This window comes from Bos indicus x Bos taurus, chromosome 8 (assembly GCF_003369695.1).
Source record: "Bos indicus x Bos taurus breed Angus x Brahman F1 hybrid chromosome 8, Bos_hybrid_MaternalHap_v2.0, whole genome shotgun sequence".
Lineage (NCBI taxonomy): Eukaryota > Metazoa > Chordata > Mammalia > Artiodactyla > Bovidae > Bos > Bos indicus x Bos taurus.
The window spans coordinates 24445576-24461565 of NC_040083.1; the positions used below are offsets into that span (position 1 = coordinate 24445576).

At 41.2% G+C, this 15990-nt stretch overlaps 1 protein-coding gene and 1 pseudogene across 4 annotated transcripts in view; both read left to right on the top strand.

Annotated features, from left to right (window-relative positions):
* The window catches only part of LOC113897857, a 35091-nt pseudogene extending 20563 nt beyond the window's left edge, over nt 1-14528 (top strand).
* SLC24A2 (solute carrier family 24 member 2) overlaps nt 1-15990 on the top strand; it is a 290438-nt gene that overhangs the window by 166173 nt on the left and 108275 nt on the right. The window lies entirely within an intron of this gene.

Here is a 15990-nt window from a genome sequence, read left to right on the forward strand (position 1 = left end):
TCAATTTAAGTCTGAATTTGGCAATAAGGAGTTCATAGTCTGAGCCATAGTCAGCTCCTGGTTTTGTTTTTGCCGACTGTATAGAGCTTCTCCATCTTTGGCTGCAAAGAATATAATCAATCTGATTTTGGTGTTGACCAGCTGGTGATGTCCATGTGTAGAGTCGTCTCTTGTGTTGTTGGAAGAGGGTGTTTGTTATGACCAGTGCATTTTCTTGGCAAAACTATTAGTCTTTGCCCTGCTTCATTCTGTATTCCAAGGCCAAATTTGCCTGTTACTCCAGGTATTTCATGACTTCCTACTTTTGCATTCCAGTCCCCTATAATGAAAAGGACATCTTTTTGGGGTGTTAGTTCTAAAAGGTCTTGTAGGTCTTCATAGAACCATTCAACTTCAGCTACTTCAGTGTTACTGGTTGGGGCATAGACTTGGATTACTGTGATATTGAATGGTTTGCCTTGGAAACAAACAGAGATCATTCTGTCGTTTTTGAGATTGCATCCAAGTACTGCATTTCGGACTCTTTTGTTGACCATGATGGCTACTCCATTTCTTCTGAGGGATTCCTGCCCGCAGTAGTAGATATAATGGTCAACTGAGTTAAATTCACCCATTCCAGTCCATTTCAGTTTGCTGATTCCTAGAATGTCGACATTCACTCTTGCCATCTCTTGTTTGACCACTTCCAATTTGCCTTGATTCATAGACCTGACATTCCAGGTTCCTATGCAATATTGCTCTTTACAGCATCGGACCTTGCTTCTGTCACCAGTCACATCCACAGCTGGGTATTCTTTTTGCTTTGGCTCCATCCCCTTATTCTTTCTGGAGTTATTTCTCCACTGATCTCCAGTAGCATATTGGGCACCTACTGACCTGGGGAGTGTCTCTTTCAGTATCCTATCATTTTGCCTTTTCATACTGTTCATGGGGTTCTCAAGGCAAGAATACTGAAGTGGTTTGCCATTCCCTTCTCCAGTGGACCACATTCTGTCAGACCTCTCCACCATGACCCGCCAATCTTGGGTTGCCCCACGGGCATGGCTTAGTTTCATTGAGTTAGACAAGGCTGTGGTCCTAGTGTGATTAGACTGACTAATTTTCTGTGCGTATGGTTTCAGTGTGTTTGCCCTCTGATGCCCTCTTTCAACACCTACCGTCTTACTTGGGTTTCTCTTACCTTGGGCATGGGGTATCCCTTCACGGCTGCTCCAGCAAAGCGCAGCCATTGCTCCTTACCTTGGACGAGGGGTATCTCCTCACAGCCACCCCTCCTGACCTTGAACGTGGAGTAGCTCCTCTAGGCCCTCCTGCGCCCGCACAGCCACGGCTCCTTGGACGTGGGGTTGGTCCTCCCGGCCGCCACCCCCGGCCTTGGGCGTGGGGGCATGGGGTAGCTCCTCCCACCCACTGCCCCTGGCCTCGGGCTTAGGGGCATGGGGTATCTCCTCCCAGCCGCCACCCCTGACCTTGGACGCAGGGTAACTCCTCTCGCCACTGCCCCTGACCTCGGACGCTGGGTATCTCCTCTCGGCCGCTCCCCCTGACCAGACTATGGATCCTAGTACTAAATAGTATTTTTTTTTTAACATAACCTTCTTAAATCCAGACTATGGATTCTAGTACTAAATAGTATTTTTTTTTTTTACATTTATACATATCTGTGTGGTCAGTATTGTCTAACAATGAGCTGATACCAAAGTCAGGAAATGAATTTTGTGTCCAGAGCAATTTTTTAATGAACCAAATGATTTTTACTGATCTGTTCTCATGGGTTTGTGGGATAAATAGGAAAGAAGGAAGTCATAACAAATAAAATAGATGCTTTATTTTACATACACTTAATGACTAATCAGCCTTGGGGACAAAATTATAAATATAATAATAGTTGATCATGTTTCCCAGGAAAACATCTTAGTAGTATTAGCCAGTTAAGACAACATGCCACCTATTACATACAGACAAAATTCACACACATAATATATTAATGATTATGTAGGAGAATGACCATGTCCTTAGAAGATAACATGTGAAATGTTAGCATGATACCTGCCACTTACTTTAAAATGATTCAGAAAAAAATATAAACTTATACATATATTTATAAAGCAACTATAGAAAATGCTAATTATTACTGAATGTAAGTGGCATTTCATTGTACACTCTTCAGGCTTTATCGATATTTGATATTTTTCATTATAGGTCCTTAAAGAATAAACATGCATTATTTTGGGAGAAATGTCGACATAAGCACACTCTTTCACTCTTGGACTGGATTCTCTTCATTCAATCAGTGAGCATCATTTTCCCACAGGAACATCCTTTTGCTGTATTAGAATCCTGTCCTAAGGTGTCCAGCATTTCTATAGCTGAGTAAATAGTAATCTTTCATTGGTAATATTATACAACATTGTATGATAGATCATCAGCATTTAAGATGCTCTCTGATGGCTCAGTGGCAAAGAATCCTCCTGCAATGCAGGAGACCCAGGTTTGATCCCTGGGTTAGGAAGGACATGGCAACCCACTCTAGGATTCTTGTCTGGTGAATCCCAGGGATTGAGGAGCCTGGCGGGCTACAGTCCACAGGGTCACAATGAGTTGAACATGACTGAAGCGAGGGAGCATGCACACGCACACACATACACACACTGGGCAGTAAGCTTGTGCCCTGGAATCTGCTGCAAAATGAAGTCTCCGGAACTATCAAGAAGTTCTCAGTGTATAAATCCAAGGCTTCAGAGCCAGGAGCAATTAGAAAGAAAGCTATTTCTACAGGATATTCCTCATGTCATTTTCTCCTGCTTCTGCAACAGATTTTTAATTCCAATACTGAAAATAGTGCTGAGTATTTGGCCAAGAAGAGGGTACTGTCTGTAACGTCAGATCTTCCTGGCTCCATTTGACACTAATGCAGTTAGGATTCCCAGAGCATATCTTTTTCCATTTCTGTTACTGCAAGGCTATGTCTGTTCTCAGTGGTACACTGCTTCCGTTGTGCTATTGACAGATAGCAGATAAGATATGCCTTTGGAGACCGCAGCCACTAGGTGGATCCAGAAATTTTATTTTAAGGCCTAAGCCAAACTCATCAGTCCATTAGTACTTCATTAGCAAAAATAGAGCTGTCCTTACTTCATGACGGATCTCAATTTCATCTCCATTTTTCTGGTTTGCACTTTGTATGATTGAAAGGATATACGATGTTGGAAATAATAGCTTATTTTTTTAATTGTGTACTTTTTGTTCAAAGCAAGGCTAATGAATAAAGCTCCAGATTTTCTTGAATAACTCTAGGAAGGTTAGAGGGCTTCTATTTTCTGAATAAGTTTCCTTCAGTCCCACATGGAAGGTGAATTCAGAGTGTGTTTTATGTTTACTTGGGGAATGCAGAGAGTGATGCCTTGGACCTAGAGAAGTATAGCCTTAAGAGCACATAGTTTCAAGTTAGATTTCCTGTATTTCAACCCCAGTGCCTTCATTTACTACCTGTATGACTCTGAGCAACTCAGTTAACTTCACTAGACCTTCCACACCTAATCTTTAAAATGGATATAATAGCAATTAGACATCCATAGGAAAATTGGATCATGACCAAAATACATATTTTATACAAAAATTAACTCAAAAAAAAAACACCACTCAATACTCTGTAATAGCCTGTATGGGGAAAGAATCTTAAAAAGAATGGATCTATGTATATGTGTAACTGACTCACTTGACTATACACGTAAAACTAACACAACACTGTAAATCAGGTATACTCCAATTAAAAAAAAAAATGGATCAGGGACTTAGATGTGAAACATAAAACTAAAAATGTTTAGGAAATAAATAGAAATAAAATCTTCAGGACTGAGGACCAGGCAGAGAATTCTTAAATGTGCTATCAAACCTGATGTGTCAGAGGAAAAAAATGGATAAATTAGACCTCATCAAAATTAAAAACTTTTGCTCTGTGAAAGACAGTGTTAAAGAGATGAAAGTACTAATTACACATGGGAAAATAATATTTGCAAACCACATATCTGGCAAAGGACTTGTATCTAGAATATGTAAAGAACTCTTGAAAGTGAATGTCACTCAGTCATGTCCGACTCCTTGCAACCCCATGGACTGTAGCCCACCAGGATTCTCTGACCGTGGAATTCTCCAGGCAAGAGTACTGGAGTGGGTAGCCATTCCCTTCTCCAGGGGATATTCTTGACCCAGGGATCGAACCTGGGTCTCCTCCATTGCAGGCAATGTCTGAGCCAAAGAACTGTCTGAGCCAAAGAACTCTTGAAACACAACATTTCAGTTAGGAAGTGAACAAAAGAGAGGCCAAACATGTCACTGATAAAGATATACAAACAGCAAATAAGTACATGACAAAATGTTCAACATCATAGGCCATTAGAGAAATGCACATTAATACCACAATGAAGTATATCTATTAGGACGGCTAAAATAAGAAGTAGCAGTAATACCAAATGCTAGCAAGACTGCAGAAAAAACTGGGTCCCTCAAACATTGCTGATGGGAATGTAAAATGGTACCACCACTCTGGAAAATAGTTTGGCAGTTACTTTTAAAACTATAGATGGGTTTATAACCAAGAAATTATAATCTTTATGCATATATATCAAAGAAATGAAACTTTTTTTTGCAGAAACTTGTACATAAGTGTTCTTATCATCTTTATTCACTGTAACCCCAAACTGGAAATTATGCAGATGTTTCTCAGTAGATGAATGTGGTTGATCCATATCATAGAATACTACTCAGCAATAAAGGGAGCAAACTATTGATAACTATTGATATCTGTTACAGCGTGGATAACCCTTAAGGAAATTAAGTAGAAAAAGTAAGTCTCAAAAGCATATATACTTCATGATTCCACTTATATAACCATCATGAAATAATTATAAAGATAGGTAACAGATTAGTGAGTACCAGGGGAGAGGGATGAAGAGAGAAATGGATGTGAATATTAAAGGGTACCACAAAGGAATGTTATGGTAATGGTAAAGTTAAGTATCTTGATTGCAGTGATGATTACAGGAAGCTTCACATGTTGGTTTAGAGGTTAAAGCATCCACCTAGAATGCGGGAGACCCAGGGTTCGATCCCTGGATAGGGAAGATCCCCTGGAGAAGGAAAATGGCAACCCACTCCAGTACTCTTCTTGCCTGGAGAATTCCATGGAGGGAGGAGCCTGGTAGGCTACAGTCCATGGGGTCGCAAAGAGTCGGACACGACTGAGCGACTTCACTTCACACATGTGATTGAGCTGCATGGAGCAACACAAACACCATACACACTATATACAATCACAAGTAAATGTACACAAGAGTGGCAAAATTTGAGCGAACCCAGTAGATTGGCCATGCCAGCTTTCTGGGTTTGATGCCGTACTATGGTTGTATAAAATGCTATCTTTGGGGGAGGCTGAGGAAAGTGTACACAGCACTCCTCTGTACGTTTTTCACAACTACCTGTGACTCAATAATTATTTCAAAATAAGAGGGTTTTTTAAAATGCTTCTTAATAGAACCTTCCACCTAAAATGATCATGAGGAGTAAATGAGCATTCAGCACTATCTCAAGTGTAGTTAATGCTCAATAAAAGTCAGCAGGGATTTTATATATTAATGGCTGCCTTTGCTACTTAATTGGAAGACTATCTATGTCTTAGAAGGGAGATTTAAACAGAATATAAGTTATACAAGAACAGGGATTTGGGCTGTTTTATTCCCTAGAACATCCTCACCTAGAACAGTGTAATGCATATAAGGTGCATGCGAAATACGTGTTGAAGGATGGACGAAATCATCTTGAAGGTGCCATGAAGGAAGATATCAGGCAGGTAGAGCATGAGGGAATAACTTAATAATATCCAAGGTAGGACACAGATAAAGTAGCTTAAATGGCAATTTGTCTGGGCTACCTATGAGAGCAAAGAGTAGGAAAGACAAGTGGTCCGAGTAATAACTTTAAACCTTAATGTGATTCTCATTATTGTAGATGGCATCAGCCTTAGGGGGAAAATGGAGTGGTAGCTGTCATTGTGTCAAGCCCCAGTGGTGGGATTCCTAGTCTTGACTGTGTACCTTACTTTTCTAGGGTGTGAATGTGTGTAATGGACAGTGTCCAGTGGAACTGTTCCTTCCTGCCATGTTCTCCTCTTCAGTACCTGATGGTCCCGTTCCATTCGATGCTTCCACCACACCCCCCTCTGCCACTACTATGGCAGGTCCCGTTCAACCACCAAGAAGACTGACTCTCTTAGTTTAAAGGACCCATGCAATAGTGTTTGGGCACAAGGTCTAGGGACTAAGCCAGAGAATCGGTACCACTCTGTATTAATCCAATGAGTTTCTACTGACCACGCGCTAAGCCCAACACTCGATCCAGGTCCCTCAACTCTTTCCTGTATCAGAGTGATTTTGCTGCCTATCTGAGCATCCTCCTTCCTTTCAAAACTCTATCCCACAACTTCCTAGCTGTCCATCAAGAGATTGGTGTTTGCTGAGCACCTGCAGGGCGCTGGCACACAGGCAGACAAAACACAAAATGCAGAGATGTGTAACATGTAAGACACATGCCACAGAGTAACTAAGCCCACCTGCCACAACTATTGAGCCAGAGCTCTAGAGCCCACGAGCCACCACAGCTGAGCCCACGGGCCACAACTACTGCGGCCTAAGCACCTAGAGCCCATGCTCTGCAACAAGAGAAGCCACCACAATGAGAGGCCAGTTCTCCACAACAAAGAGTGGCCGCCGCTCACTGCAAGTAGAGAAAGTCCGAGAGCAGCAATGAAACCCCAGCACAGCCATAAATAAACACATAAATCCTTTTTTAAAAACTGTGGTAGAGAATCAATGTACTGCATTAACGAGGTAGCAGTGTACTAAGAGACCATAAAAGTGAAAAGGTACATATTTCCAAATCACAAAGCTACACTACATTCAAATTATAGTTTTTTGTTCTCTTTGAAGTTCAGTTTATTTTTTTCTTTAAAGTCTGAATGTTTTTTAAAAACATTGGCAAGGAACTTTGTTGCCAATAGTATCATCAAAAATTAAATCACATCTTCAATGTTATTCTTTTCAAGATGTACTTTATCTAGTGCCCTTTGCTATATATTGTTTATAATTTTATAGACACAGTCATGTCTTTTGTATTCTTTATAGTGTTTGCTAACCTCTCTCCAAACAAAAATGCATGCTAAATCCAGGACTAGTAAACTAAAAAAAGTATGAATACAGAAGTGATGGTCAGGCCACAGTTAATACACTTAAGAATATATGTATTTTTTTTTTTTGACCACAGCACTTGTGGAATCTTAGTTCCCTGACCAGAGATCAAACCCAGGCCTGCAGCAATGAAAGGACAGAGAGTTCAGAGTCCTAACCACTGAACTGCCAGGGAATTCCCAGTATATGTTTAATTATACCAATTTTAAGTGATCTAACTACTACGTATTCTTTCTGTCTAATTTTATGATAATAACATATTCGGGAATGTAACTACCTGAAGACAGAGATTTTTGTCAGTTTTGTTCATGTGTGTATCCCTAGGAGAATGCCTGGCCTGTACGAAGTGTCCAAAAAGCATTATCCAATAAATATTAAGTGATGGGCCAAATAACTTTTCTTTATTCAAAACTTGCTATTCAGTGTCTTCCATTGATTGCTTCAGACACTGGGAATGTGATTATTGCATTTTTGAGTTGTTTTTTTCTTGAAACAAAGAAACAGCACCAGTCTGTCAAATGTCAGAAATAAATTGAAGACTGGGCACACCATGCTTCCAAAAAAACTTGAGTATAGACTAGTATCACATGGCCACAGTGAGAAATGGACTACCTAAGAGAGGACCCCACTCTTTCCACCTGCTACTAAGCTACAAACTCCTTAATACAAGTCAATGTGATATATGGATAAACCAGTTTGAAGTGTTACTTGAACCTATGCTGTTTTGAAGGTCATAAACATGCCTCTATGACCTTCAAGAGATATTCAGAGGAAATTTTATGACAATGGTAGACAAGTCTAAATAATAATGCTGGAAGAGACAGAAGACCAGAAAATAACCTCTCTACTTTTTCTATTCCCAGGTACCAACTTTTTGTACCGAATGAACACAAATAAAATCTGTCATTTCTGCATCCACAGCAATCACTTGGCAATGATTTTCTGGTTTCCATTGGAAGTCAGAGCTCATAAATAGTTCTTAATATACATAAGCTATTTTTACTGTATTTGCAGTTTCCAGCCTCCTTCCCACAGGCCACTGCAGGGAAAATTCCACTTTCTTGTTTCCCCAGCACTTCGAGAGACTCTGCAGCCCAGGTGTCTGAGTTCATATCCCAGCTCTGCCTCTTACTGGCTACATGGCTGTGGACAAATTATCTAACCTCCTTCAGCCTCAGGATCCTTATGTATTACAGGGGGCAGGAGTGGTGATAATACCTGCTATTGTGAGGATTCAATGAGATACTATATATGAAGCCCTTGGCACATGTTGAGCTTTCAATAAATATTGTCCATTATTACTAGAATTTGCTTCATTTACCGCAGATTATTCTGTGGTAATCCAGCACCAACATTTGTTGAACTTTTAAGTTCACATCATCTTAGACCCTCTTTCCTTAGAAGTCAGGCAATCTGGATTTAATATATGAGCACATTGGAGTTCTTTACCAGTCAAAGGAAATTTGTGTGACTAATGCCAGAACACCAACAGATTGTGTTTGATTGGCATATCAAAATGGTTCATTAGTAATTGTGAGAACTGCTCAAACAATACAGCAAAGTATTATATTGGTAACATCTGGATTTTTCAGGGGGAGGTGAGAGATGGTAGTAGTTGTTGGGTTGTTAATTCCTAAATTAAGTGAATTAACAAAGGTGCTCGGTATCCCAAGTACAGGAACACACCTGGGGCACTTCATCCTTCTCTCTTTCCATTTATAAAATGAGGGGTTAATGTCTTCTATGTGCCTATTTAATAAGAAGGATTCAATAAGGACTATAAGGAGTAGATTTAAATAACCATCATTACTACTAGTTTAGGCTGTGGAGCAAGCATCAGAGGAGCTTTGGTTCCTGACGAAGGACCCCGCAGTCCCCACTCCTCCTGAGTGGCCTCACTCCCTCCTGCCACCTGGTTGCACTTTAGTGGCCACGTCAAGAACGATAGGAGGCAGGTGAATCCTGCTTTCAGTGATCTTACAGTCTCCACTATTTGGGGGAGTTGGGTGTGCTACACACCCAGTACAACTTACCAATTTATAGAGAAGCATTTAAACTCCTTTTCTGTTTTTATTTTGCTTTCTCCAGCTTTATTGAGATATAATTGACATATAAAATATAACATCTATAAATTTTGGGGTCCTACCTTCTCTGAATCTTTTAGTCTCCAGAACTTCTTGATCAAAATCAGGCCCGCTAAGGTATACGAGATGTGAAATGCAAGCCTTGCCTTGCCCGTCCTCTATCCTTCAGACAAAGCTGATTCATGGGACAGGGATGGAACCTGAAGCCAAGCCAAGGAAATATAATCTGTTGTGTCATCTCCTCTTCCCTTGGCTGCCAACCTCGGACATGCACAATTAACTGTACTCTGGCATCCTAAACAAATCATCTTGCACCATCCTGACCGGTGGAATTTTCCTACTTCACATAGAAACCACCCTATTCTCTAATCCCATTCACAACCTTGAACCTACTTTTGTCATAGAGTTTGTCATTATAATTTCTTGTAGCTCCTGTTATTAATAGTACTGATGATAGCTAATACATAGTGTTTACCATGTACCAAACATCATCTAAGTGCATTATGTATATAAACTCATTGAAGCCTCCCAACAACCCTCTGAGGCAGTTACTATCATTATCCCCATTTGACAGATGAGGAAGCTAAAGCATAAAGACATTAAGTAACTTGTCCAAAGTCACAAGACTAATAAGTGACAAAAATAGGAAAATGAACCCAAAGAGTCTGGACCTGAATTCCACATTCTTAATAACTACACGACACCACTTCTCATCCTACGTTATTTCTTCTCTTGTACAACTATTTAAAAGGTAAAATGTTGTTCTTTGTCTCTAAGCAATTTTATTCCATTTCCTTTTTTTGAAGGCTATCTATTCTTCTGAAATTTCTTTCCACTATTCCAAATATTCAAGACCATGAGAATTACTTGGATAAATCATCAAAACACTTTGTTTGCAAAGTGTGAGTTTTCACTACTGTGCTTTTTACTTGATTTTAATCCTTTCTCTCCATCCCACCCCATCCTAATGTGTTTCTTTAAAACCAGAGTGGGTATTATTGCAAGTGGGTATTATTGCTGTCTGGGTGGCCGCCTTCAGCACTTCACTAATCTTTGAGAGTCTTACTTTCCTAAAGGACAGTGACAGTGGCATAATTACCCAGCAACCAGTGGTGAACATAATTTGAATTTAAATCTCTTAGTAGTCCTTTCTTTAGCGCTTCCCAGTTGGCTCAGTGATGAAGAATCTGCCTGCCCATGCAAGAGATGCAGGTTCGATCCCTGGAGGAGGAAATGGCAACCTACTCCAGTATTCTTACTTGGAAATCCCATGGACAGAAGAACCTGGTGGGCTACAGTCCATGGGGTCACAAAGAGTCCGGCACAACTTGGCATACTGAGCACCAGTCCTTTCTTTAGGAATTTATTTAATCTCATTCCCCTTAATATTTTAGGGAGTATGTTAGGGGCACAATAAAGGGAGGCAAAGGAACATGATTTTGCATCTGATTAAGAAATGGTTGTATTTCTTTCCCTTTAGATTTCTGATCTGAAGCTTTTACATAGTTTACCTAGTCTTCTCATAGGCTTTGAGGATTATTCATTTTTAATCAGAAGAGAGATTTTAAATGTTTTTGCTTATTGCAGGTAAATATACTGAAAGAACAAGGAGATATCATTTCACACTTTCTTGTTAATTTTTTAAATGAAAATCAGTCATCCCTCACCCGAATCACACTTATGACAAAATAATTATACTTTCAGGTCTTTTCTTAAGGACTTTATAGTGCCTCTGAGTCCTTGGCACACTGAATTTAGGTACATTTCACAGAACTTCGTCAAAGATTATGGTGGTGGAAGTTTATGGTTGTTACTTGATTGTTGTGAAAATTTGCTTGTCTTTCATATCTGTTTTTTTTTCTTTTTATTATTATTTTTTTTTACCTTACAATATTGTATTATTGGTTTTGCCATACATCAACATGCATCTGCCACGTGTGTACATGTGTTCCCCATCCTGAACCCCCCTCCCACCTCCCTCCCCATACCATCCCTCTGGGTCATCCCAGTGCACTAGCCCCAAGCTTATGCCAGGTCATCCATCCTTTATTTTACACACTTGTCTTTTGGCACATGAAATCTTCCCAGTAACCCATCTGATTATGTAATTTGCAGGTGGGTGATTACTACTCAGAGTAAAACAGGGGCTGTGTATTCATGATGTAGCTAAACTCTGGAGTATTTACCTGATGTTTATGTGTGTGAAGTGGTAATGGGGGTCTGTGTGTGGGGCAAGGCTCTCTACAAAGTCACATCAAAACTACACTTCGCACAAAAACAGAAATACAGACCAAGGGACCAAGATAGAAAGCCCAGAAGTAAACCCATGCACCTATGGGTACCTTATTTTTGACAGAGGAGGCAAGAATATACAATGGGGCAAAGACAGCCTCTTCAATAAATGGTGCTGGGAAACTGGACAGCTACATGTAAAAGAATGAAGTTAGAACACTTCCTAACACCATGCACAAAGATAAACTCAAAATGGATTAAAGACCTAAATATAATATCAGAAACTATAAAAGTCTTAGAGGAAAACATAGGCAGAACACTCAATGACATAAATCAAAGCAAGATCCTCTATGACCCACCTCCTAGAGTAATGGAAATAAAGACAAAAGTAAACAAGGGGGACCTGATTAAACTTAAAAGCTTTTGCACATCAAAGGAAACTATAAGCAAGGTGAAAAGACAACCCTCAGAATAGGAGAAAGTAATAGCAAATGAAATAACGACAAAGGATTAATTTCCAAAATATACAAGCAGCTCATACAACTCAATGCCAGAAAAACAAACAACCCAATCAAAAAGTGGGGAAAAGACCTAAACAGACATTTCTCTGAAGAAGACATACAGATGGCTAACAAACACATGAAAAGATGCTCAACTTCGCTCATTATTAGAGAAATGCAAATCAAAACCACGATGAGATAGCTCCTCACACCAGTCAGAATGGCCATCATCAAAAAGTCTACAAACAATAAATGCTGGAAAGGGTATGGAGAAAAGGGAACACTCTTGCACTGCTGGTGGGAATGTAAATTGATACAGCTACTATGGAAGAAGGTATGGAGATTCCTTAAAAAACTAGGAATAGGCAGAAGAAAGGTATGCGGTGGAAAGGTGATCACTTACTCCAGCCATCACGTCTACAATAACTTGACTGAGGAACACAAGGGCCGAGTGGCCTTCGCTTCCAATTTCCTGGCAGGAGATGCCTCCCTGCATATTGAGCCTCTGAAGCCCAGTGATGAGGGCGGGTACACCTGCAAGGTGAGGAATTGAGGGTGCTATGTGTGGAGCTACGTCATCTTAAAAGTTTTAGTGAGACCATCAAAGCCCAAGTGTGAATTGGAAGGAGAGCTGACAGAAGGAAGCGACCTGACTTTGCAGTGTGAGTCATCCTCTGGCACAGAGCCCATTGTGTATTCCTGGCAGCGAGTCTAGGAGAAGGAGGGAGAGGATGAACGTCTGCCTCCCAAATCTAAGATTGACTACAACCACCCTGGACGTGTCCTGCTGCAGAATCTCACCATGTCCGCCTCTGGGCTCTACCAGTGCACAGCAGGCAATGAGGCTGGGAAGGAGAGCTGTGTGGTGCGAGTGACCGTACAGTAAAACAGATGTACAGAGCGTGGGCATGATTGCAGGAGCAGTGACAGGTATGGTGGCCGGAGCCCTGCTGATTTTCCTCTTGGTGTGGCTGTTGATCCGAAGGAAAGACAAAAAGAGATATGAGGAAGAAGAAAGACCAAGTGAAATTCGAGAAGATGCGGAAGCCCCGAAGGCCCGCCTGGTGAAGCCCAGCTCCTCTTCCTCGGGCTCGCGAAGCTCTCGCTCCGGCTCCTCCTCCACGCGCTCCACCGCCAACAGCGGCTCCCGCAGCCAGCGGACCCCATGCGCAGAGGCGGCGCGGCGGCAGGGGCTGGCCGCCCACGCCTACGGCCCGGTGGGGCCCGAGGCCAGAAGTTCTGAACCAAAGAAAGCCCCCCATGCTACCCTGACCAAAGCAGAAAACACCCGCAGCACGATCCCCAGCCAGAGCAGAGCCTTCCAAACTGTTTGAGTTAGAGTGGACTTGACTTGCCGGCTTTTCCCAGGCGTCAGGGCTCTTCTGGTCATCAACGCTCAGTCACCAGCCACACGACCCTCCTCGAGCCCAACAAGGGGTCATTTAAGTAGCAGCAACCACTGCACAGAACAGATTCAAATGAACACTTTTCTTACATGACACCAAACGAGGAAAAGGATGTAAGCTGATCATCTCCAAAAAGGCACCTCACTGTGCCTTTAGACCAGAGTGGGTGGGAAATGGGGGCCCAAATCTGGGTGTTTGGGGACCAGGAGCCATGGTGAAAGAGTTGGGGAAAGGGGAAATGAAAACACTTAGAACTTCTCACTTGCAGTTTTGTATCAACACGTTGACTCACCATTGTCAAGAAACGAGGTGTTGTTCATAAATTTTCTATGCATTTCTGCAAACCTACTGGATTATTATGACTATTCAGAATCAAGCAGAACCTACAGCCTTATATTACACCTATTTGCACCATGAGAAACTCCAAAAAAGGAAACACATCTCTTCTATCCTGACTTGACTTCATTTACCACAAAATTTGGGTATTTCAAGAGGAGTTGAAATAGTGGGAGATGGAGAATGATTGAACTTTTCCACGACTTATTGGTTGAATACCAATAATCCACGATCAATCTTCCTACTTATATTGAACCATAAAAGAAATAAAAAAGTTCAAAATGTGTAATGAGGGACTGTGAATAACTTTTCCATTTTGATGTTCAGAGGGCCACTGACAAATATCAGAAATATATGCTGGAATAATTGTGGATTTTCCCTCAAAGTGGATGTCTCTAAGGATTTTCTGCTGGATATCTGTGGAGCAAGAAAACTAGGTGTTTTAACATTTAACAGTCTCCTTAGATGGAAATCTTTGAGAGAAAAGGTCTTTTCAGGATGCTGGAAGATCATTCAACAAACCATTACAGTCTCTTCTTTCTGTGAACATATGAAGTCAGAATTTCAAGACTGACTAGACCAGAAAGGGAGATTACATCAGTTTTCTCTTAGTATGTCAAGGAGTGATATCAGAAGTTCAGTATTGCACCAAACTTGGGAGTTTCCTCCACTTCTTTCCTTTCAGGAGGATGTGAACGTGGGACTTGTATTGATTCTAGGCCTTAAATTATCAAACAGATCAGGGATTGCCAACATTTCCTGGTGGCACTGTATGGACATCATAACATTCCCTCCTGAGAGGCTGAGACAGACAGAAATTCAGTACTTTCTCAGTTTAGCCTGTAAGGAAGCCTAGCTCTAGGCTGGAAGGAAAGGAAATGAACATTTAGGGAAGAGATGGTGAGGATAACTAGTGGGTGGCGGGGGGATCTGGGTTAGTGCCTGTTAAATATTGTCAGCATTTTGGAAAGATTTGCGGAAATGATTCACCAGGATAGCTCTCACAAGAGCTGACTCATGGGAGAAGAAAGGTGGGGTCTGCGAAATAAAAAGAAAGCAGCCTCCCCCCCCAAAAAAAGAAAACTAGGAATAAAACCACCATATGACCCAGCAATCCCACTAGGCATATACCCTGAGGAAACCAAAATTGAAAAAGACACATGTATCCCATTGTTCATTGCAGCACTATTTACAATAGCTAGAACATGGAAGCAACCTAGAAAGCTAACAAACACTTGAAAAGATGCTCAACATCACTCATTATCAGAGAAATGCAAATCAAAACCACAATGAGGTGCCATCTCATGCCGGTCAGAATGGCTGCTATCAAAAAGTCTACAAACAATAAATGCTGGAGAGGGTGTGGAGAAAAGGGAACTGTCTTACACTATTGGTGGGAATGCAACTAGTACAGCCACTATGGAGAACAGTGTGAAGATTCCTTAAAAAACTGGAAATAGAACTGCCATACGACCCAGCAATCCCACTGCTGGACATACACATCAAGGAAACCAGAATTGAAAGACACACATGTACCCCAATGTTCATCGCAGCACTATTTATGATAGCCAGGACATGGAAGCAACGTAGATGTCCATCAGCAGATGAATGGATAAGAAAGCTTTGGTACGTATGCACAATGGAATATTACTCAGCTATTAAAAAGAATCCATTTGAATCAGTTCTAATGAGGTGGATGAAACTGGAGCCTATTATACAGAGTGAAGTAAGTCAGAAAGAAAAACACCAATACAGTATACTAACATATATGTGGAATTTAGAAAGATGGTAACGATGACCTTATACGCAAGACAGCAAAACAGACACAGATATAAATAACAGGCTTTTGAACTCTGTGGAAGAAGGTGAGGGTGGGATGATTTGAGAGAACAGCATTAAAACATGTATGTTACCATATGTGAAACAGATCACCAGTCCAGGTTTGATGCATGAGACATCAAAAACAGATCACCAGTCCAGGTTTGATGCATGAGACATGATACGCAAGACAATAAAAGAGACACAGATATAAAGAACAGGCTTTTGGACTCTGTGGAAGAAGGTGAGGGTGGGATGATTTGAGAGAACAGCATTGAAACATGTATGTTACCATATGTGAAACAGATCACCAGTCCAGGCTTGATGCATGAGACAGGACACTCAGGGCCGTTGCCCTGGGATGACCCTGAGG